Source organism: Schistocerca piceifrons, chromosome 3 (genome assembly GCF_021461385.2).
Source record: "Schistocerca piceifrons isolate TAMUIC-IGC-003096 chromosome 3, iqSchPice1.1, whole genome shotgun sequence".
Lineage (NCBI taxonomy): Eukaryota > Metazoa > Arthropoda > Insecta > Orthoptera > Acrididae > Schistocerca > Schistocerca piceifrons.
In genome coordinates, this window is record NC_060140.1 from 601,086,653 (window position 1) to 601,106,503 (window position 19,851).

The following is a 19,851-nucleotide window of genomic DNA, read 5'->3' on the forward strand; positions in this document are numbered from 1 at the left end:
CAAAGTCTGCCCAATTTTGTACACAAGTAATCTTGAAAACATTGGAGTCAACAGCAGATACATAGTTTCCAAGACTGTAGCTAGGAACAACCCTTCAATTTCAAGATTTCTCTCTCACTGAGACACACCATACCCAAACTACACCTAGCAGGAAATTGCTACTTACTTCATTTCTAGCTATTTATGTCATATTCAACAACTGTCTCTTTATCACCTAAATCTTCTACACAACTGAGTACACTGTTATGAACAAACACATTATGGCAACAAGCCAGTGTCACTAATATCCACTCTATTGAAAACCATTTAAATACTTATCCTGCCCAACTAACCACCATCTTCGGCCCAAAGCTCACTCACATCATACCTACAAATCACAAACTTCTGTGGTAAAAATAATTTTGGGTTTCAAAACATAATCTACTAATCACATACCAGTATTTCTTACAAAGCCTATCATTCATCATTCACTTCCAAATATCAGTTTATATGCTGTTGTGCAACTGCAGTGCAAGTAAACACTCTCAAATCATCTAGAACTGAGGTACGGCAAGGGTTCACCAAGTGTTTCCAGGTAGTCCTGTAGCTCTCTCTTTACACAATCGTCTAACACACTGCACGCCATTTCAGGGCAAATGTACTTGTTTCATTATACTACGACACGGCCTATTACAATTTCAAATTTTAAAAAAACAAATATCTGCCTGAACCAACGTCATCCGCTACTCCACGCCCTTCATTCACACAACACAATCTACCTCTTGCTACTTACATTACGTTTTCACTTGTGATGATGGCTCAGCAATAGCCGAGCACTACGAAAAATACCTTGTAGACTCATTTAATGTTCCCCTCCACGGAAATCTTTAGTAAAAGGCGAAAGATTTATTCGTTTTGAAGGGAAACCAGAGTGCCGATCAACGCCCTCACTTCAATACTTATGGCTGCTTCTCTATTACTTCTCCGCGAGAACGCGGAAAATTCTTTCCGTCTTGTCTACTTCTCTACCGTCAACAGACTTCCACTGTCATGCAAGCACACACCCCAAACTAACTGTCAACGCTGAAACACGTGTCTGCCAAATGTCGTCGCTATTACTCTTTAGTTAACTATTTCCATCATTTCTGTCACCATTCAAGCTGCTTCATTACCTCACCTGCCGACAGATGGCAGCACGCCTAATTCCTGTCGGCGACTCACCGTCCGACATACAACGTCCGACACACAACTGCCCGCACTGCTCTGCATCTAACACTAATCTCTCTCCTCCCTACCACACTCGTTCACTGAAAAAACTGACAACTAGACAGTTCTTTGTACGCAAATCTAGGCCACATCAGACGCAACGTGTATGTAGATGTATGGTGCAAGGGAAATATCCCCCTACTCCCACACATCTAATTAATACTAGTTGACAACAGAAATAAAATTTCTGTCGATAGTATTTGAACCAGTCTTATTCATTTGCCAATTTCATGCATTCCTTCTTGCAGATAACAGTGCCTTGCAAATCACTCAATTCATGTTTGCTAGCCAAACGTGCTCCTCCTAAATGTTTCGTACATCATGCATTAGTGGTGATTATCAAGACTGTGTTGTGTGTCAGCTTTTTATGGTCATCAATTGCACTCTTCTTGTGTTGCTCACTCATTCTTGTAACTCAAAAGTACGTCGTTGTCATCCAAGCCTAGCACTTGGAGCAGGCCAAATCAAATGGCTCGTCCCCGTGACACTCGAGAAACTTCCACAAAGCTTTCATGACATGTGGCAATCAAAGTCCTTCCACAACCTGCAGCGACATTTCTGCAACGACGCGTGTCCCGATACCAAAGGTATGACTTACGCTTCTAATCTATATAATAAAACCACCACTCGGAAAGCGCTATTCCCTTCCCACATCCCTCAGAATGTGGTGAACGATCATCGATTACAACCAAGATGCGATGAATCTCGATCGCAAGCCTCACGCTCAGGGAAAGTGCTACCACTCATCATCGTGGTTACGTCTACTCCAGCTTTGAACTAGAGAGAGTTGAAGACATACTACAGAAATGATCCTGTGAAGTATGATCTTGCTTGCAAGCTATCACCGCTCGCTACTTATGCCACGAGACCGTCAACACGCCCTACGAGAATACGACACACTCTTCACATTTCGCGATTTACAAGCTCGGACATTCTGCAAAGAACCAACTTCTACTCTTACTTGGCCGCCATGATCTCACTCAGCTATTTTGTGCGCTACCAGTGCTTCTTGCGTTCCGAAATGAGAGACCATTGCCTCAGGCGAGACTGTATGTAAACACCGCTTGCACCTCCGGCCGCTAGATGGCGGCCTGGGGCACATACAGTAGCATTCTATGGCGCAAGCAGACATGCCAAATAGCCACTGAAAGAGAAACACACAAGAGGGCATTCATAGGACTCTTGTGCTTTCTTTAAAACCGCCTCTCTCTTCGAAAATTTTCGCACAGCACTAGCTCATTCACCTCACTCTTAACAGTGCGAACTCTTGTCGATATTTGGCCTCTTTCATGCATACTTCCTCTTTCGTTTCACTTTGCGTCTTACTTGATACCCGCCCTTGGAGCTGCTGATATACAATACTCGCAACAAATGTGTTTCTCTCTGTATCTCTTTTCGCCTATCACGAGTATTGCTCTTCCTCACATGGCAATTATGAAAACACCCACAGCTGAACAAACACTTCCATTCAGCGCCACGTCCATACTATCAATCATACACCAGTAATTTCACAGCTACTTGCTCCACTAATACATTTCTTATGTCTACTGTTAAACAGATGAAGAATCAAAGTACACAACAAGTCTCTATGAACATCACTGTCAGGACATTTTACAGACCTACGCATGCCATGCCAATCTGTATGCTTCAACTATGATGGCCCATGTGCTATGAATAAAGAAATTTCTCATAAAATAACAAATAATTTTACAACTATACAACTACTCCGACAAGCTCCTTACTAAAATGCTACATGTTTAGCAATCCCCCCATCATCTCAGAATAATCCCAAGCAGTGCTTTCATCCCATGAGCACTTCTTTGCAAGCAAAACCACAAACTACTTTTTATACTAGCTTCCTTGTCACAGTGAACAGGAAACTAATGCTAGTGCCTCAGTTTACTAAAAAGCTTTTTTCGCTTGCAACATATAAACTACCAACTTGAACCTCTGGGATTTTCAAACACACACACACACATACAGAAAACTTTATTCCACAGAAATTTAGGAGTAACAGTGGTTACCTCACATTTTCATACATACTCAAATAGCTACTTCCGTGCACTTCACACAATGTTCTCATCGTGTTCCACCAGAGAACACAGTTATCACTATGCATGGATTCTGGTAAAAGAGCATTAAAAAAACAAACAGCCTGATCAAAGTGATTATCTGCACATCCTCTGCCAATATCATGTCACTCTATACCCGAGGGAAACTAGAATGCAGGGAAAGGAGCTTTGTTGTGAGCACTGTGTTGGTATTTCATCATTTACTGACCAAAGTCTTCTCAAGCCAAGTATGCACCAGCTCTGTGTATGGCTGGGTCAATCAAGAGCCCCTATCAATTTTACTTAAAAGACAAGCAGCATCAACAACTCACAGGAGGCACTGAACATTTTTACCATTATCTGCACCACCTTCCACTGATTTACTGAAGAAGAAACTGCAAAGTCTGCCCAATTTTGTACACAAGTAATCTTGAAAACATTGGAGTCAACAGCAGATACATAGTTTCCAAGACTGTAGCTAGGAACAACCCTTCAATTTCAAGATTTCTCTCTCACTGAGACACACCATACCCAAACTACACCTAGCAGGAAATTGCTACTTACTTCATTTCTAGCTATTTATGTCATATTCAACAACTGTCTCTTTCTCACCTAAATCTTCTACACAACTGAGTACACTGTTATGAACAAACACATTATGGCAACAAGCCAGTGTCACTAATATCCACTCTATTGAAAACCATTTAAATACTTATCCTGCCCAACTAACCACCATCTTCGGCCCAAAGCTCACTCACATCATACCTACAAATCACAAACTTCTGTGGTAAAAATAATTTTGGGTTTCAAAACATAATCTACTAATCACATACCAGTATTTCTTACAAAGCCTATCATTCATCATTCACTTCCAAATATCAGTTTATATGCTGTTGTGCAACTGCAGTGCAAGTAAACACTCTCAAATCATCTAGAACTGAGGTACGGCAAGGGTTCACCAAGTGTTTCCAGGTAGTCCTGTAGCTCTCTCTTTACACAATCGTCTAACACACTGCACGCCATTTCAGGGCAAATGTACTTGTTTCATTATACTACGACACGGCCTATTACAATTTCAAATTTTAAAAAAACAAATATCTGCCTGAACCAACGTCATCCGCTACTCCACGCCCTTCATTCACACAACACAATCTACCTCTTGCTACTTACATTACGTTTTCACTTGTGATGATGGCTCAGCAATAGCCGAGCACTACGAAAAATACCTTGTAGACTCATTTAATGTTCCCCTCCACGGAAATCTTTAGTAAAAGGCGAAAGATTTATTCGTTTTGAAGGGAAACCAGAGTGCCGATCAACGCCCTCACTTCAATACTTATGGCTGCTTCTCTATTACTTCTCCGCGAGAACGCGGAAAATTCTTTCCGTCTTGTCTACTTCTCTACCGTCAACAGACTTCCACTGTCATGCAAGCACACACCCCAAACTAACTGTCAACGCTGAAACACGTGTCTGCCAAATGTCGTCGCTATTACTCTTTAGTTAACTATTTCCATCATTTCTGTCACCATTCAAGCTGCTTCATTACCTCACCTGCCGACAGATGGCAGCACGCCTAATTCCTGTCGGCGACTCACCGTCCGACATACAACGTCCGACACACAACTGCCCGCACTGCTCTGCATCTAACACTAATCTCTCTCCTCCCTACCACACTCGTTCACTGAAAAAACTGACAACTAGACAGTTCTTTGTACGCAAATCTAGGCCACATCAGACGCAACGTGTATGTAGATGTATGGTGCAAGGGAAATATCCCCCTACTCCCACACATCTAATTAATACTAGTTGACAACAGAAATAAAATTTCTGTCGATAGTATTTGAACCAGTCTTATTCATTTGCCAATTTCATGCATTCCTTCTTGCAGATAACAGTGCCTTGCAAATCACTCAATTCATGTTTGCTAGCCAAACGTGCTCCTCCTAAATGTTTCGTACATCATGCATTAGTGGTGATTATCAAGACTGTGTTGTGTGTCAGCTTTTTATGGTCATCAATTGCACTCTTCTTGTGTTGCTCACTCATTCTTGTAACTCAAAAGTACGTCGTTGTCATCCAAGCCTAGCACTTGGAGCAGGCCAAATCAAATGGCTCGTCCCCGTGACACTCGAGAAACTTCCACAAAGCTTTCATGACATGTGGCAATCAAAGTCCTTCCACAACCTGCAGCGACATTTCTGCAACGACGCGTGTCCCGATACCAAAGGTATGACTTACGCTTCTAATCTATATAATAAAACCACCACTCGGAAAGCGCTATTCCCTTCCCACATCCCTCAGAATGTGGTGAACGATCATCGATTACAACCAAGATGCGATGAATCTCGATCGCAAGCCTCACGCTCAGGGAAAGTGCTACCACTCATCATCGTGGTTACGTCTACTCCAGCTTTGAACTAGAGAGAGTTGAAGACATACTACAGAAATGATCCTGTGAAGTATGATCTTGCTTGCAAGCTATCACCGCTCGCTACTTATGCCACGAGACCGTCAACACGCCCTACGAGAATACGACACACTCTTCACATTTCGCGATTTACAAGCTCGGACATTCTGCAAAGAACCAACTTCTACTCTTACTTGGCCGCCATGATCTCACTCAGCTATTTTGTGCGCTACCAGTGCTTCTTGCGTTCCGAAATGAGAGACCATTGCCTCAGGCGAGACTGTATGTAAACACCGCTTGCACCTCCGGCCGCTAGATGGCGGCCTGGGGCACATACAGTAGCATTCTATGGCGCAAGCAGACATGCCAAATAGCCACTGAAAGAGAAACACACAAGAGGGCATTCATAGGACTCTTGTGCTTTCTTTAAAACCGCCTCTCTCTTCGAAAATTTTCGCACAGCACTAGCTCATTCACCTCACTCTTAACAGTGCGAACTCTTGTCGATATTTGGCCTCTTTCATGCATACTTCCTCTTTCGTTTCACTTTGCGTCTTACTTGATACCCGCCCTTGGAGCTGCTGATATACAATACTCGCAACAAATGTGTTTCTCTCTGTATCTCTTTTCGCCTATCACGAGTATTGCTCTTCCTCACATGGCAATTATGAAAACACCCACAGCTGAACAAACACTTCCATTCAGCGCCACGTCCATACTATCAATCATACACCAGTAATTTCACAGCTACTTGCTCCACTAATACATTTCTTATGTCTACTGTTAAACAGATGAAGAATCAAAGTACACAACAAGTCTCTATGAACATCACTGTCAGGACATTTTACAGACCTACGCATGCCATGCCAATCTGTATGCTTCAACTATGATGGCCCATGTGCTATGAATAAAGAAATTTCTCATAAAATAACAAATAATTTTACAACTATACAACTACTCCGACAAGCTCCTTACTAAAATGCTACATGTTTAGCAATCCCCCCATCATCTCAGAATAATCCCAAGCAGTGCTTTCATCCCATGAGCACTTCTTTGCAAGCAAAACCACAAACTACTTTTTATACTAGCTTCCTTGTCACAGTGAACAGGAAACTAATGCTAGTGCCTCAGTTTACTAAAAAGCTTTTTTCGCTTGCAACATATAAACTACCAACTTGAACCTCTGGGATTTTCAAACACACACACACACATACAGAAAACTTTATTCCACAGAAATTTAGGAGTAACAGTGGTTACCTCACATTTTCATACCTACTCAAATAGCTACTTCCGTGCACTTCACACAATGTTCTCATCGTGTTCCACCAGAGAACACAGTTATCACTATGCATGGATTCTGGTAAAAGAGCATTAAAAAAACAAACAGCCTGATCAAAGTGATTATCTGCACATCCTCTGCCAATATCATGTCACTCTATACCCGAGGGAAACTAGAATGCAGGGAAAGGAGCTTTGTTGTGAGCACTGTGTTGGTATTTCATCATTTACTGACCAAAGTCTTCTCAAGCCAAGTATGCACCAGCTCTGTGTATGGCTGGGTCAATCAAGAGCCCCTATCAATTTTACTTAAAAGACAAGCAGCATCAACAACTCACAGGAGGCACTGAACATTTTTACCATTATCTGCACCACCTTCCACTGATTTACTGAAGAAGAAACTGCAAAGTCTGCCCAATTTTGTACACAAGTAATCTTGAAAACATTGGAGTCAACAGCAGATACATAGTTTCCAAGACTGTAGCTAGGAACAACCCTTCAATTTCAAGATTTCTCTCTCACTGAGACACACCATACCCAAACTACACCTAGCAGGAAATTGCTACTTACTTCATTTCTAGCTATTTATGTCATATTCAACAACTGTCTCTTTCTCACCTAAATCTTCTACACAACTGAGTACACTGTTATGAACAAACACATTATGGCAACAAGCCAGTGTCACTAATATCCACTCTATTGAAAACCATTTAAATACTTATCCTGCCCAACTAACCACCATCTTCGGCCCAAAGCTCACTCACATCATACCTACAAATCACAAACTTCTGTGGTAAAAATAATTTTGGGTTTCAAAACATAATCTACTAATCACATACCAGTATTTCTTACAAAGCCTATCATTCATCATTCACTTCCAAATATCAGTTTATATGCTGTTGTGCAACTGCAGTGCAAGTAAACACTCTCAAATCATCTAGAACTGAGGTACGGCAAGGGTTCACCAAGTGTTTCCAGGTAGTCCTGTAGCTCTCTCTTTACACAATCGTCTAACACACTGCACGCCATTTCAGGGCAAATGTACTTGTTTCATTATACTACGACACGGCCTATTACAATTTCAAATTTTAAAAAAACAAATATCTGCCTGAACCAACGTCATCCGCTACTCCACGCCCTTCATTCACACAACACAATCTACCTCTTGCTACTTACATTACGTTTTCACTTGTGATGATGGCTCAGCAATAGCCGAGCACTACGAAAAATACCTTGTAGACTCATTTAATGTTCCCCTCCACGGAAATCTTTAGTAAAAGGCGAAAGATTTATTCGTTTTGAAGGGAAACCAGAGTGCCGATCAACGCCCTCACTTCAATACTTATGGCTGCTTCTCTATTACTTCTCCGCGAGAACGCGGAAAATTCTTTCCGTCTTGTCTACTTCTCTACCGTCAACAGACTTCCACTGTCATGCAAGCACACACCCCAAACTAACTGTCAACGCTGAAACACGTGTCTGCCAAATGTCGTCGCTATTACTCTTTAGTTAACTATTTCCATCATTTCTGTCACCATTCAAGCTGCTTCATTACCTCACCTGCCGACAGATGGCAGCACGCCTAATTCCTGTCGGCGACTCACCGTCCGACACACAACGTCCGACACACAACTGCCCGCACTGCTCTGCATCTAACACTAATCTCTCTCCTCCCTACCACACTCGTTCACTGAAAAAACTGACAACTAGACAGTTCTTTGTACGCAAATCTAGGCCACATCAGACGCAACGTGTATGTAGATGTATGGTGCAAGGGAAATATCCCCCTACTCCCACACATCTAATTAATACTAGTTGACAACAGAAATAAAATTTCTGTCGATAGTATTTGAACCAGTCTTATTCATTTGCCAATTTCATGCATTCCTTCTTGCAGATAACAGTGCCTTGCAAATCACTCAATTCATGTTTGCTAGCCAAACGTGCTCCTCCTAAATGTTTCGTACATCATGCATTAGTGGTGATTATCAAGACTGTGTTGTGTGTCAGCTTTTTATGGTCATCAATTGCACTCTTCTTGTGTTGCTCACTCATTCTTGTAACTCAAAAGTACGTCGTTGTCATCCAAGCCTAGCACTTGGAGCAGGCCAAATCAAATGGCTCGTCCCCGTGACACTCGAGAAACTTCCACAAAGCTTTCATGACATGTGGCAATCAAAGTCCTTCCACAACCTGCAGCGACATTTCTGCAACGACGCGTGTCCCGATACCAAAGGTATGACTTACGCTTCTAATCTATATAATAAAACCACCACTCGGAAAGCGCTATTCCCTTCCCACATCCCTCAGAATGTGGTGAACGATCATCGATTACAACCAAGATGCGCTGAATCTCGATCGCAAGCCTCACGCTCAGGGAAAGTGCTACCACTCATCATCGTGGTTACGTCTACTCCAGCTTTGAACTAGAGAGAGTTGAAGACATACTACAGAAATGATCCTGTGAAGTATGATCTTGCTTGCAAGCTATCACCGCTCGCTACTTATGCCACGAGACCGTCAACACGCCCTACGAGAATACGACACACTCTTCACATTTCGCGATTTACAAGCTCGGACATTCTGCAAAGAACCAACTTCTACTCTTACTTGGCCGCCATGATCTCACTCAGCTATTTTGTGCGCTACCAGTGCTTCTTGCGTTCCGAAATGAGAGACCATTGCCTCAGGCGAGACTGTATGTAAACACCGCTTGCACCTCCGGCCGCTAGATGGCGGCCTGGGGCACATACAGTAGCATTCTATGGCGCAAGCAGACATGCCAAATAGCCACTGAAAGAGAAACACACAAGAGGGCATTCATAGGACTCTTGTGCTTTCTTTAAAACCGCCTCTCTCTTCGAAAATTTTCGCACAGCACTAGCTCATTCACCTCACTCTAACAGTGCGAACTCTTGTCGATATTTGGCCTCTTTCATGCATACTTCCTCTTTCGTTTCACTTTGCGTCTTACTTGATACCCGCCCTTGGAGCTGCTGATATACAATACTCGCAACAAATGTGTTTCTCTCTGTATCTCTTTTCGCCTATCACGAGTATTGCTCTTCCTCACATGGCAATTATGAAAACACCCACAGCTGAACAAACACTTCCATTCAGCGCCACGTCCATACTATCAATCATACACCAGTAATTTCACAGCTACTTGCTCCACTAATACATTTCTTATGTCTACTGTTAAACAGATGAAGAATCAAACTACACAACAAGTCTCTATGAACATCACTGTCAGGACATTTTACAGACCTACGCATGCCATGCCAATCTGTATGCTTCAACTATGATGGCCCATGTGCTATGAATAAAGAAATTTCTCATAAAATAACAAATAATTTTACAACTATACAACTACTCCGACAAGCTCCTTACTAAAATGCTACATGTTTAGCAATCCCCCCATCATCTCAGAATAATCCCAAGCAGTGCTTTCATCCCATGAGCACTTCTTTGCAAGCAAAACCACAAACTACTTTTTATACTAGCTTCCTTGTCACAGTGAACAGGAAACTAATGCTAGTGCCTCAGTTTACTAAAAAGCTTTTTTCGCTTGCAACATATAAACTACCAACTTGAACCTCTGGGATTTTCAAACACACACACATACAGAAAACTTTATTCCACAGAAATTTAGGAGTAACAGTGGTTACCTCACATTTTCATACATACTCAAATAGCTACTTCCGTGCACTTCACACAATGTTCTCATCGTGTTCCACCAGAGAACACAGTTATCACTATGCATGGATTCTGGTAAAAGAGCATTAAAAAAACAAACAGCCTGATCAAAGTGATTATCTGCACATCCTCTGCCAATATCATGTCACTCTATACCCGAGGGAAACTAGAATGCAGGGAAAGGAGCTTTGTTGTGAGCACTGTGTTGGTACTTCATCATTTACTGACCAAAGTCTTCTCAAGCCAAGTATGCACCAGCTCTGTGTATGGCTGGGTCAATCAAGAGCCCCTATCAATTTTACTTAAAAGACAAGCAGCATCAACAACTCACAGGAGGCACTGAACATTTTTACCATTATCTGCACCACCTTCCACTGATTTACTGAAGAAGAAACTGCAAAGTCTGCCCAATTTTGTACACAAGTAATCTTGAAAACATTGGAGTCAACAGCAGATACATAGTTTCCAAGACTGTAGCTAGGAACAACCCTTCAATTTCAAGATTTCTCTCTCACTGAGACACACCATACCCAAACTACACCTAGCAGGAAATTGCTACTTACTTCATTTCTAGCTATTTATGTCATATTCAACAACTGTCTCTTTCTCACCTAAATCTTCTACACAACTGAGTACACTGTTATGAACAAACACATTATGGCAACAAGCCAGTGTCACTAATATCCACTCTATTGAAAACCATTTAAATACTTATCCTGCCCAACTAACCACCATCTTCGGCCCAAAGCTCACTCACATCATACCTACAAATCACAAACTTCTGTGGTAAAAATAATTTTGGGTTTCAAAACATAATCTACTAATCACATACCAGTATTTCTTACAAAGCCTATCATTCATCATTCACTTCCAAATATCAGTTTATATGCTGTTGTGCAACTGCAGTGCAAGTAAACACTCTCAAATCATCTAGAACTGAGGTACGGCAAGGGTTCACCAAGTGTTTCCAGGTAGTCCTGTAGCTCTCTCTTTACACAATCGTCTAACACACTGCACGCCATTTCAGGGCAAATGTACTTGTTTCATTATACTACGACACGGCCTATTACAATTTCAAATTTTAAAAAAACAAATATCTGCCTGAACCAACGTCATCCGCTACTCCACGCCCTTCATTCACACAACACAATCTACCTCTTGCTACTTACATTACGTTTTCACTTGTGATGATGGCTCAGCAATAGCCGAGCACTACGAAAAATACCTTATAGACTCATTTAATGTTCCCCTCCACGGAAATCTTTAGTAAAAGGCGAAAGATTTATTCGTTTTGAAGGGAAACCAGAGTGCCGATCAACGCCCTCACTTCAATACTTATGTCTGCTTCTCTATTACTTCTCCGCGAGAACGCGGAAAATTCTTTCCGTCTTGTCTACTTCTCTACCGTCAACAGACTTCCACTGTCATGCAAGCACACACCCCAAACTAACTGTCAACGCTGAAACACGTGTCTGCCAAATGTCGTCGCTATTACTCTTTAGTTAACTATTTCCATCATTTCTGTCACCATTCAAGCTGCTTCATTACCTCACCTGCCGACAGATGGCAGCACGCCTAATTCCTGTCGGCGACTCACCGTCCGACATACAACGTCCGACACACAATTGCCCGCACTGCTCTGCATCTAACACTAATCTCTCTCCTCCCTACCACACTCGTTCACGGAAAAAACTGACAACTAGACAGTTCTTTGTACGCAGATCTAGGCCACATCAGACGCAACGTGTATGTAGATGTATGGTGCAAGGGAAATATCCCCCTACTCCCACACATCTAATTAATACTAGTTGACAACAGAAATAAAATTTCTGTCGATAGTATTTGAACCAGTCTTATTCATTTGCCAATTTCATGCATTCCTTCTTGCAGATAACAGTGCCTTGCAAATCACTCAATTCATGTTTGCTAGCCAAACGTGCTCCTCCTAAATGTTTCGTACATCATGCATTAGTGGTGATTATCAAGACTGTGTTGTGTGTCAGCTTTTTATGGTCATCAATTGCACTCTTCTTGTGTTGCTCACTCATTCTTGTAACTCAAAAGTACGTCGTTGTCATCCAAGCCTAGCACTTGGAGCAGGCCAAATCAAATGGCTCGTCCCCGTGACACTCGAGAAACTTCCACAAAGCTTTCATGACATGTGGCAATCAAAGTCCTTCCACAACCTGCAGCGACATTTCTGCAACGACGCGTGTCCCGATACCAAAGGTATGACTTACGCTTCTAATCTATATAATAAAACCACCACTCGGAAAGCGCTATTCCCTTCCCACATCCCTCAGAATGTGGTGAACGATCATCGATTACAACCAAGATGCGATGAATCTCGATCGCAAGCCTCACGCTCAGGGAAAGTGCTACCACTCATCATCGTGGTTACGTCTACTCCAGCTTTGAACTAGAGAGAGTTGAAGACATACTACAGAAATGATCCTGTGAAGTATGATCTTGCTTGCAAGCTATCACCGCTCGCTACTTATGCCACGAGACCGTCAACACGCCCTACGAGAATACGACACACTCTTCACATTTCGCGATTTACAAGCTCGGACATTCTGCAAAGAACCAACTTCTACTCTTACTTGGCCGCCATGATCTCACTCAGCTATTTTGTGCGCTACCAGTGCTTCTTGCGTTCCGAAATGAGAGACCATTGCCTCAGGCGAGACTGTATGTAAACACCGCTTGCACCTCCGGCCGCTAGATGGCGGCCTGGGGCACATACAGTAGCATTCTATGGCGCAAGCAGACATGCCAAATAGCCACTGAAAGAGAAACACACAAGAGGGCATTCATAGGACTCTTGTGCTTTCTTTAAAACCGCCTCTCTCTTCGAAAATTTTCGCACAGCACTTGCTCATTCACCTCACTCTTAACAGTGCGAACTCTTGTCGATATTTGGCCTCTTTCATGCATACTTCCTCTTTCGTTTCACTTTGCGTCTTACTTGATACCCGCCCTTGGAGCTGCTGATATACAATACTCGCAACAAATGTGTTTCTCTCTGTATCTCTTTTCGCCTATCACGAGTATTGCTCTTCCTCACATGGCAATTATGAAAACACCCACAGCTGAACAAACACTTCCATTCAGCGCCACGTCCATACTATCAATCATACACCAGTAATTTCACAGCTACTTGCTCCACTAATACATTTCTTATGTCTACTGTTAAACAGATGAAGAATCAAAGTACACAACAAGTCTCTATGAACATCACTGTCAGGACATTTTACAGACCTACGCATGCCATGCCAATCTGTATGCTTCAACTATGATGGCCCATGTGCTATGAATAAAGAAATTTCTCATAAAATAACAAATAATTTTACAACTATACAACTACTCCGACAAGCTCCTTACTAAAATGCTACATGTTTAGCAATCCCCCCATCATCTCAGAATAATCCCAAGCAGTGCTTTCATCCCATGAGCACTTCTTTGCAAGCAAAACCACAAACTACTTTTTATACTAGCTTCCTTGTCACAGTGAACAGGAAACTAATGCTAGTGCCTCAGTTTACTAAAAAGCTTTTTTCGCTTGCAACATATAAACTACCAACTTGAACCTCTGGGATTTTCAAACACACACACATACAGAAAACTTTATTCCACAGAAATTTAGGAGTAACAGTGGTTACCTCACATTTTCATACATACTCAAATAGCTACTTCCGTGCACTTCACACAATGTTCTCATCGTGTTCCACCAGAGAACACAGTTATCACTATGCATGGATTCTGGTAAAAGAGCATTAAAAAAACAAACAGCCTGATCAAAGTGATTATCTGCACATCCTCTGCCAATATCATGTCACTCTATACCCGAGGGAAACTAGAATGCAGGGAAAGGAGCTTTGTTGTGAGCACTGTGTTGGTATTTCATCATTTACTGACCAAAGTCTTCTCAAGCCAAGTATGCACCAGCTCTGTGTATGGCTGGGTCAATCAAGAGCCCCTATCAATTTTACTTAAAAGACAAGCAGCATCAACAACTCACAGGAGGCACTGAACATTTTTACCATTATCTGCACCACCTTCCACTGATTTACTGAAGAAGAAACTGCAAAGTCTGCCCAATTTTGTACACAAGTAATCTTGAAAACATTGGAGTCAACAGCAGATACATAGTTTCCAAGACTGTAGCTAGGAACAACCCTTCAATTTCAAGATTTCTCTCTCACTGAGACACACCATACCCAAACTACACCTAGCAGGAAATTGCTACTTACTTCATTTCTAGCTATTTATGTCATATTCAACAACTGTCTCTTTCTCACCTAAATCTTCTACACAACTGAGTACACTGTTATGAACAAACACATTATGGCAACAAGCCAGTGTCACTAATATCCACTCTATTGAAAACCATTTAAATACTTATCCTGCCCAACTAACCACCATCTTCGGCCCAAAGCTCACTCACATCATACCTACAAATCACAAACTTCTGTGGTCAAAATAATTTTGGGTTTCAAAACATAATCTACTAATCACATACCAGTATTTCTTACAAAGCCTATCAATCATCATTCACTTCCAAATATCAGTTTATATGCTGTTGTGCAACTGCAGTGCAAGTAAACACTCTCAAATCATCTAGAACTGAGGTACGGCAAGGGTTCACCAAGTGTTTCCAGGTAGTCCTGTAGCTCTCTCTTTACACAATCGTCTAACACACTGCACGCCATTTCAGGGCAAATGTACTTGTTTCATTATACTACGACACGGCCTATTACAATTTCAAATTTTAAAAAAACAAATATCTGCCTGAACCAACGTCATCCGCTACTCCACGCCCTTCATTCACACAACACAATCTACCTCTTGCTACTTACATTACGTTTTCACTTGTGATGATGGCTCAGCAATAGCCGAGCACTACGAAAAATACCTTGTAGACTCATTTAATGTTCCCCTCCACGGAAATCTTTAGTAAAAGGCGAAAGATTTATTCGTTTTGAAGGGAAACCAGAGTGCCGATCAACGCCCTCACTTCAATACTTATGGCTGCTTCTCTATTACTTCTCCGCGAGAACGCGGAAAATTCTTTCCGTCTTGTCTACTTCTCTACCGTCAACAGACTTCCACTGTCATGCAAGCACACACCCCAAACTAACTGTCAACGCTGAAACACGTGTCTGCCAAATGTCGTCGCTATTACTCTTTAGTTAACTATTTCCATCATTTCTGTCACCATTCAAGCTGCTTCATTACCTCACCTGCCGACAGATGGCAGCACGCCTAATTCCTGTCGGCGACTCACCGTCCGACATACAACGTCCGACACACAACTGCCCGCACTGCTCTGCATCTAACACTAATCTCTCTCCTCCCTACCACACTCGTTCACTGAAAAAACTGACAACTAGACAGTTCTTTGTACGCAAATCTAGGCCACATCAGACGCAACGTGTATGTAGATGTATGGTGCAAGGGAAATATCCCCCTACTCCCACACATCTAATTAATACTAGTTGACAACAGAAATAAAATTTCTGTCGATAGTATTTGAACCAGTCTTATTCATTTGCCAATTTCATGCATTCCTTCTTGCAGATAACAGTGCCTTGCAAATCACTCAATTCATGTTTGCTAGCCAAACGTGCTCCTCCTAAATGTTTCGTACATCATGCATTAGTGGTGATTATCAAGACTGTGTTGTGTGTCAGCTTTTTATGGTCATCAATTGCACTCTTCTTGTGTTGCTCACTCATTCTTGTAACTCAAAAGTACGTCGTTGTCATCCAAGCCTAGCACTTAGAGCAGGCCAAATCAAATGGCTCGTCCCCGTGACACTCGAGAAACTTCCACAAAGCTTTCATGACATGTGGCAATCAAAGTCCTTCCACAACCTGCAGCGACATTTCTGCAACGACGCGTGTCCCGATACCAAAGGTATGACTTACGCTTCTAATCTATTAGTGGTGGGCAGGAAATCGCGTATCTGTTAGAAATCACAGTGACTGAGAAGTCACAGATATCACAGTAGCAACTTTACAGAATCTAACTGCGATTTCAGTCACAGTTAGCAGTCGCAAGTAGTATTTCACATTCAAAGACGTGAGCCATCTATTGGTCGAATTTAGCACTGCTTTCTGCGATTTCAGTGACAAGTCGCAACTAAGAGTCGCAAGTAGCAACTAAAAAGCGCGGTTAACAGTGGCATCTGTTGGCCGAAGTTCGTACTACGTCTATCTCTGCGGTACGCTATGGAGTCTAACTGCGATTTCCGTGACAAGTCGCAACTAAGAGTCGCAAGTAGCAACTAAAAAGCGCGGTTAACAGTGCCATCTGTGGGTCAAAGTTCGTACTACGTCCATCTCTGCGATACGCTATGGAGTCTAACTGCGATTTCCGTGACAAGTCGCAACTAAGAGTCGCAAGTAGCAACTAGAAAGCGCGGTTAACAGTGCCATCTGTGGGTCAAAGTTCGTACTACGTCCATCTCTGCGATACGCTATGGAGTCTAACTGCGATTTCCGTGACAAGTCGCAACTAAGAGTCGCAAGTAGCAACTAAAAAGCGCAGTTAGCACTGCCATCTGTTGAGCAAAGTTCATACTACGCTATTCGCTACCGAGTCAATCTGCGATTTCTGTGACAAATCGCAACTAAGAGTCGCAAGTAGCAACTAAAAAGCGCAGTTAACATACTTCTCCTAGTGTCATCTGTTGACCGACGTATGTACGTTATGAGAGCCTTGTGCCTCACGAGATCGATGTGCTGTGTGTGCATGTGAAGGGTTTATTTCAATAGTGGTACAAGTCCATTTTTGTTAATTTTGAGATATAGAGTCGTAAAGTTAAATGAGTGCTGAAAAATCTGCAGTTGAGATACCAGAAATATTCACCATATGGCTTCTTGCTAGAGATGAGCCTTTATTTATGTTTGTTTGGATCACTAATTTCAGAAGCATTATAGACAGAAAAGTGTAGGTAATGGACTTGTACCACTATTGAAATAAGCTCTTCATATTATATGACGACATGCACATTCAGCATCGGTTATGGTTGGTCAAATACTGCTGTGACTCTGAATGTATTATATTAATAAGAAGCGACATTGCCTTTTTCTCCTGAAAATATCGAGTAACGTAACAAATGTGTTTGATTCTGCTTCCAATATGACAGTTTTGGTTAATACTCCACATGCCTACAGGACTTTGCAATGTTAACACAGCAGAACTCAGACATCTGTATAAGTGTAGAGAAATGAAAACAGTCATATGAATGCCTCACAGTTCAAGACTCGGGAGAAAAGTTTTACACCTGGTGTTCTACATGGCAACTTCACACACAAGAACTTTTTGCCGACACTACTACCACCTACATAAGTAAGCTTTTCCTGTGTCACTTTCAAGTAATGCACTAAGCTATTCCTGATTTAACTGGAAGATCTGTACTTCCCACTTTCATATCAACAGCCTCAAAATGCATATTGTAGACTTCGGGATATGCTACAGGTCAGTGTCACACCAAGATTGTGGTGAAAGGGGGGGGGGGAGGGGGGCGCGGCATGTCACTCTCCAACAAGTGTTTACCAATAAATAAGTGGCGGAAAATTACGGGTATAGGACGGCTTAACATGTGGAAAATGAGATTTTTATTATTCACTCAATGTATTTAACATTTATTATTCCTTTAAAATCGCACAACAACTTCAATAAAACACTTTAATCAGTCATACACTTATTTCATAATTATTTCACTTTTAAACTGCAAATCCTCTAAGAACTGTCTTGAATCTTCACGAGTCTCTCTCAACAGCCTTGATGTGGATAGATATGTACAGCAACCAGTAATCAGTCAGAACTGCGTCTGCAAAAACACAAGGATTATTAAACAATTTTTGCTGTCACTAATTACTAGCAATATAATTGACAGAGTAGATTGCTAATATTTGCTATATCACATTTGCTAATATTTGCTATATCACATTCGCAAGAACGATCTCACTGAAGTAATTAAGTCCATCAAAACGCTTAGAAACTAACCTGTCGTCTGACGAAAACGGTCTAAAGACTGGCAATTTCTTCAGATCTGTTGACAATGATATTTTGAATTATCACTTTACTGAGTGACTGAAATGTAGTTCAGGTACCTATGAACATAACAATATGTTAGAATTCATTTTCTAAACACGAACTATTACGGTACTGTGCGGCTACTTACATATTAATTACACTATTAATATTTTCACAGTTGTTTCTTTAATACAAAATTAAAGCCAACGGAAGAATAAACGTAAAACATACTTACCAATGACAGGTTTGTTGAGATGCAATTTTCTGTGTGGACAGATGTACCTTTTTCATACGGTGGTACGTCGCAGCAATCGCAGGAGTCACAGAAATCGCAGAAGTAGCAGAAGTCACAGAAATCGCAGAAGTAGCAGAAGTCACAGAAATCGCAGAAGTCGCAGAAGTAGCAGAAGTCGCAGAAATCGCGGAAGTAGCAGAAGTAGCAGTGGCGGAGGGATACGCGACTTAGGTTCCTTAACTGCGACTCTTAACTGCGACAAATCACAGTTAAGAATAACAGATACTGAAAAGTAGCATTCACAGAAATCACCGATATCGGAAAATCGCAGTTTAGCCCATCACTATAATCTATATAATAAAACCACCACTCGGAAAGCGCTATTCCCTTCCCACATCCCTCAGAATGTGGTGAACGATCATCGATTACAACCAAGATGCGATGAATCTCGATCGCAAGCCTCACGCTCAGGGAAAGTGCTACCACTCATCATCGTGGTTACGTCTACTCCAGCTTTGAACTAGAGAGAGTTGAAGACATACTACAGAAATGATCCTGTGAAGTATGATCTTGCTTGCAAGCTATCACCGCTCGCTACTTATGCCACGAGACCGTCAACACGCCCTACGAGAATACGACACACTCTTCACATTTCGCGATTTACAAGCTCGGACATTCTGCAAAGAACCAACTTCTACTCTTACTTGGCCGCCATGATCTCACTCAGCTATTTTGTGCGCTACCAGTGCTTCTTGCGTTCCGAAATGAGAGACCATTGCCTCAGGCGAGACTGTATGTAAACACCGCTTGCACCTCCGGCCGCTAGATGGCGGCCTGGGGCACATACAGTAGCATTCTATGGCGCAAGCAGACATGCCAAATAGCCACTG

The 19,851-nt window shown here is 42.0% G+C and overlaps 10 non-coding genes across 10 annotated transcripts; all 10 read right to left on the bottom strand.

Annotated features, from left to right (window-relative positions):
* Nucleotides 1-795: 795 nt before the first annotated feature.
* LOC124791079 lies at nucleotides 796-914 on the bottom strand. Its single transcript, XR_007016512.1, has one exon. It is a non-coding gene; the product is annotated as a U5 spliceosomal RNA (small nuclear RNA).
* Nucleotides 915-1,867: 953 nt separating this feature from the next.
* LOC124790961 lies at nucleotides 1,868-2,074 on the bottom strand. The gene has a single exon (XR_007016411.1). It is a non-coding gene; the product is annotated as a small nucleolar RNA U3 (small nucleolar RNA).
* Nucleotides 2,075-4,489: 2,415 nt separating this feature from the next.
* Nucleotides 4,490-4,608, bottom strand: LOC124791080. Its single transcript, XR_007016513.1, has one exon. It is a non-coding gene; the product is annotated as a U5 spliceosomal RNA (small nuclear RNA).
* Nucleotides 4,609-5,561: 953 nt separating this feature from the next.
* LOC124790962 lies at nucleotides 5,562-5,768 on the bottom strand. The gene has a single exon (XR_007016412.1). It is a non-coding gene; the product is annotated as a small nucleolar RNA U3 (small nucleolar RNA).
* A 2,415-nt stretch (nucleotides 5,769-8,183) lies between these two features.
* On the bottom strand, nucleotides 8,184-8,302 carry LOC124791081. The gene has a single exon (XR_007016514.1). It is a non-coding gene; the product is annotated as a U5 spliceosomal RNA (small nuclear RNA).
* Nucleotides 8,303-9,255: 953 nt separating this feature from the next.
* LOC124790992 lies at nucleotides 9,256-9,462 on the bottom strand. The gene has a single exon (XR_007016439.1). It is a non-coding gene; the product is annotated as a small nucleolar RNA U3 (small nucleolar RNA).
* A 2,410-nt stretch (nucleotides 9,463-11,872) lies between these two features.
* On the bottom strand, nucleotides 11,873-11,991 carry LOC124791029. The gene has a single exon (XR_007016469.1). It is a non-coding gene; the product is annotated as a U5 spliceosomal RNA (small nuclear RNA).
* Nucleotides 11,992-12,944: 953 nt separating this feature from the next.
* On the bottom strand, nucleotides 12,945-13,151 carry LOC124790963. The gene has a single exon (XR_007016413.1). It is a non-coding gene; the product is annotated as a small nucleolar RNA U3 (small nucleolar RNA).
* A 2,411-nt stretch (nucleotides 13,152-15,562) lies between these two features.
* Nucleotides 15,563-15,681, bottom strand: LOC124791082. The gene has a single exon (XR_007016515.1). It is a non-coding gene; the product is annotated as a U5 spliceosomal RNA (small nuclear RNA).
* Nucleotides 15,682-19,326: 3,645 nt separating this feature from the next.
* Nucleotides 19,327-19,533, bottom strand: LOC124790964. Its single transcript, XR_007016414.1, has one exon. It is a non-coding gene; the product is annotated as a small nucleolar RNA U3 (small nucleolar RNA).
* Nucleotides 19,534-19,851: the final 318 nt, after the last annotated feature.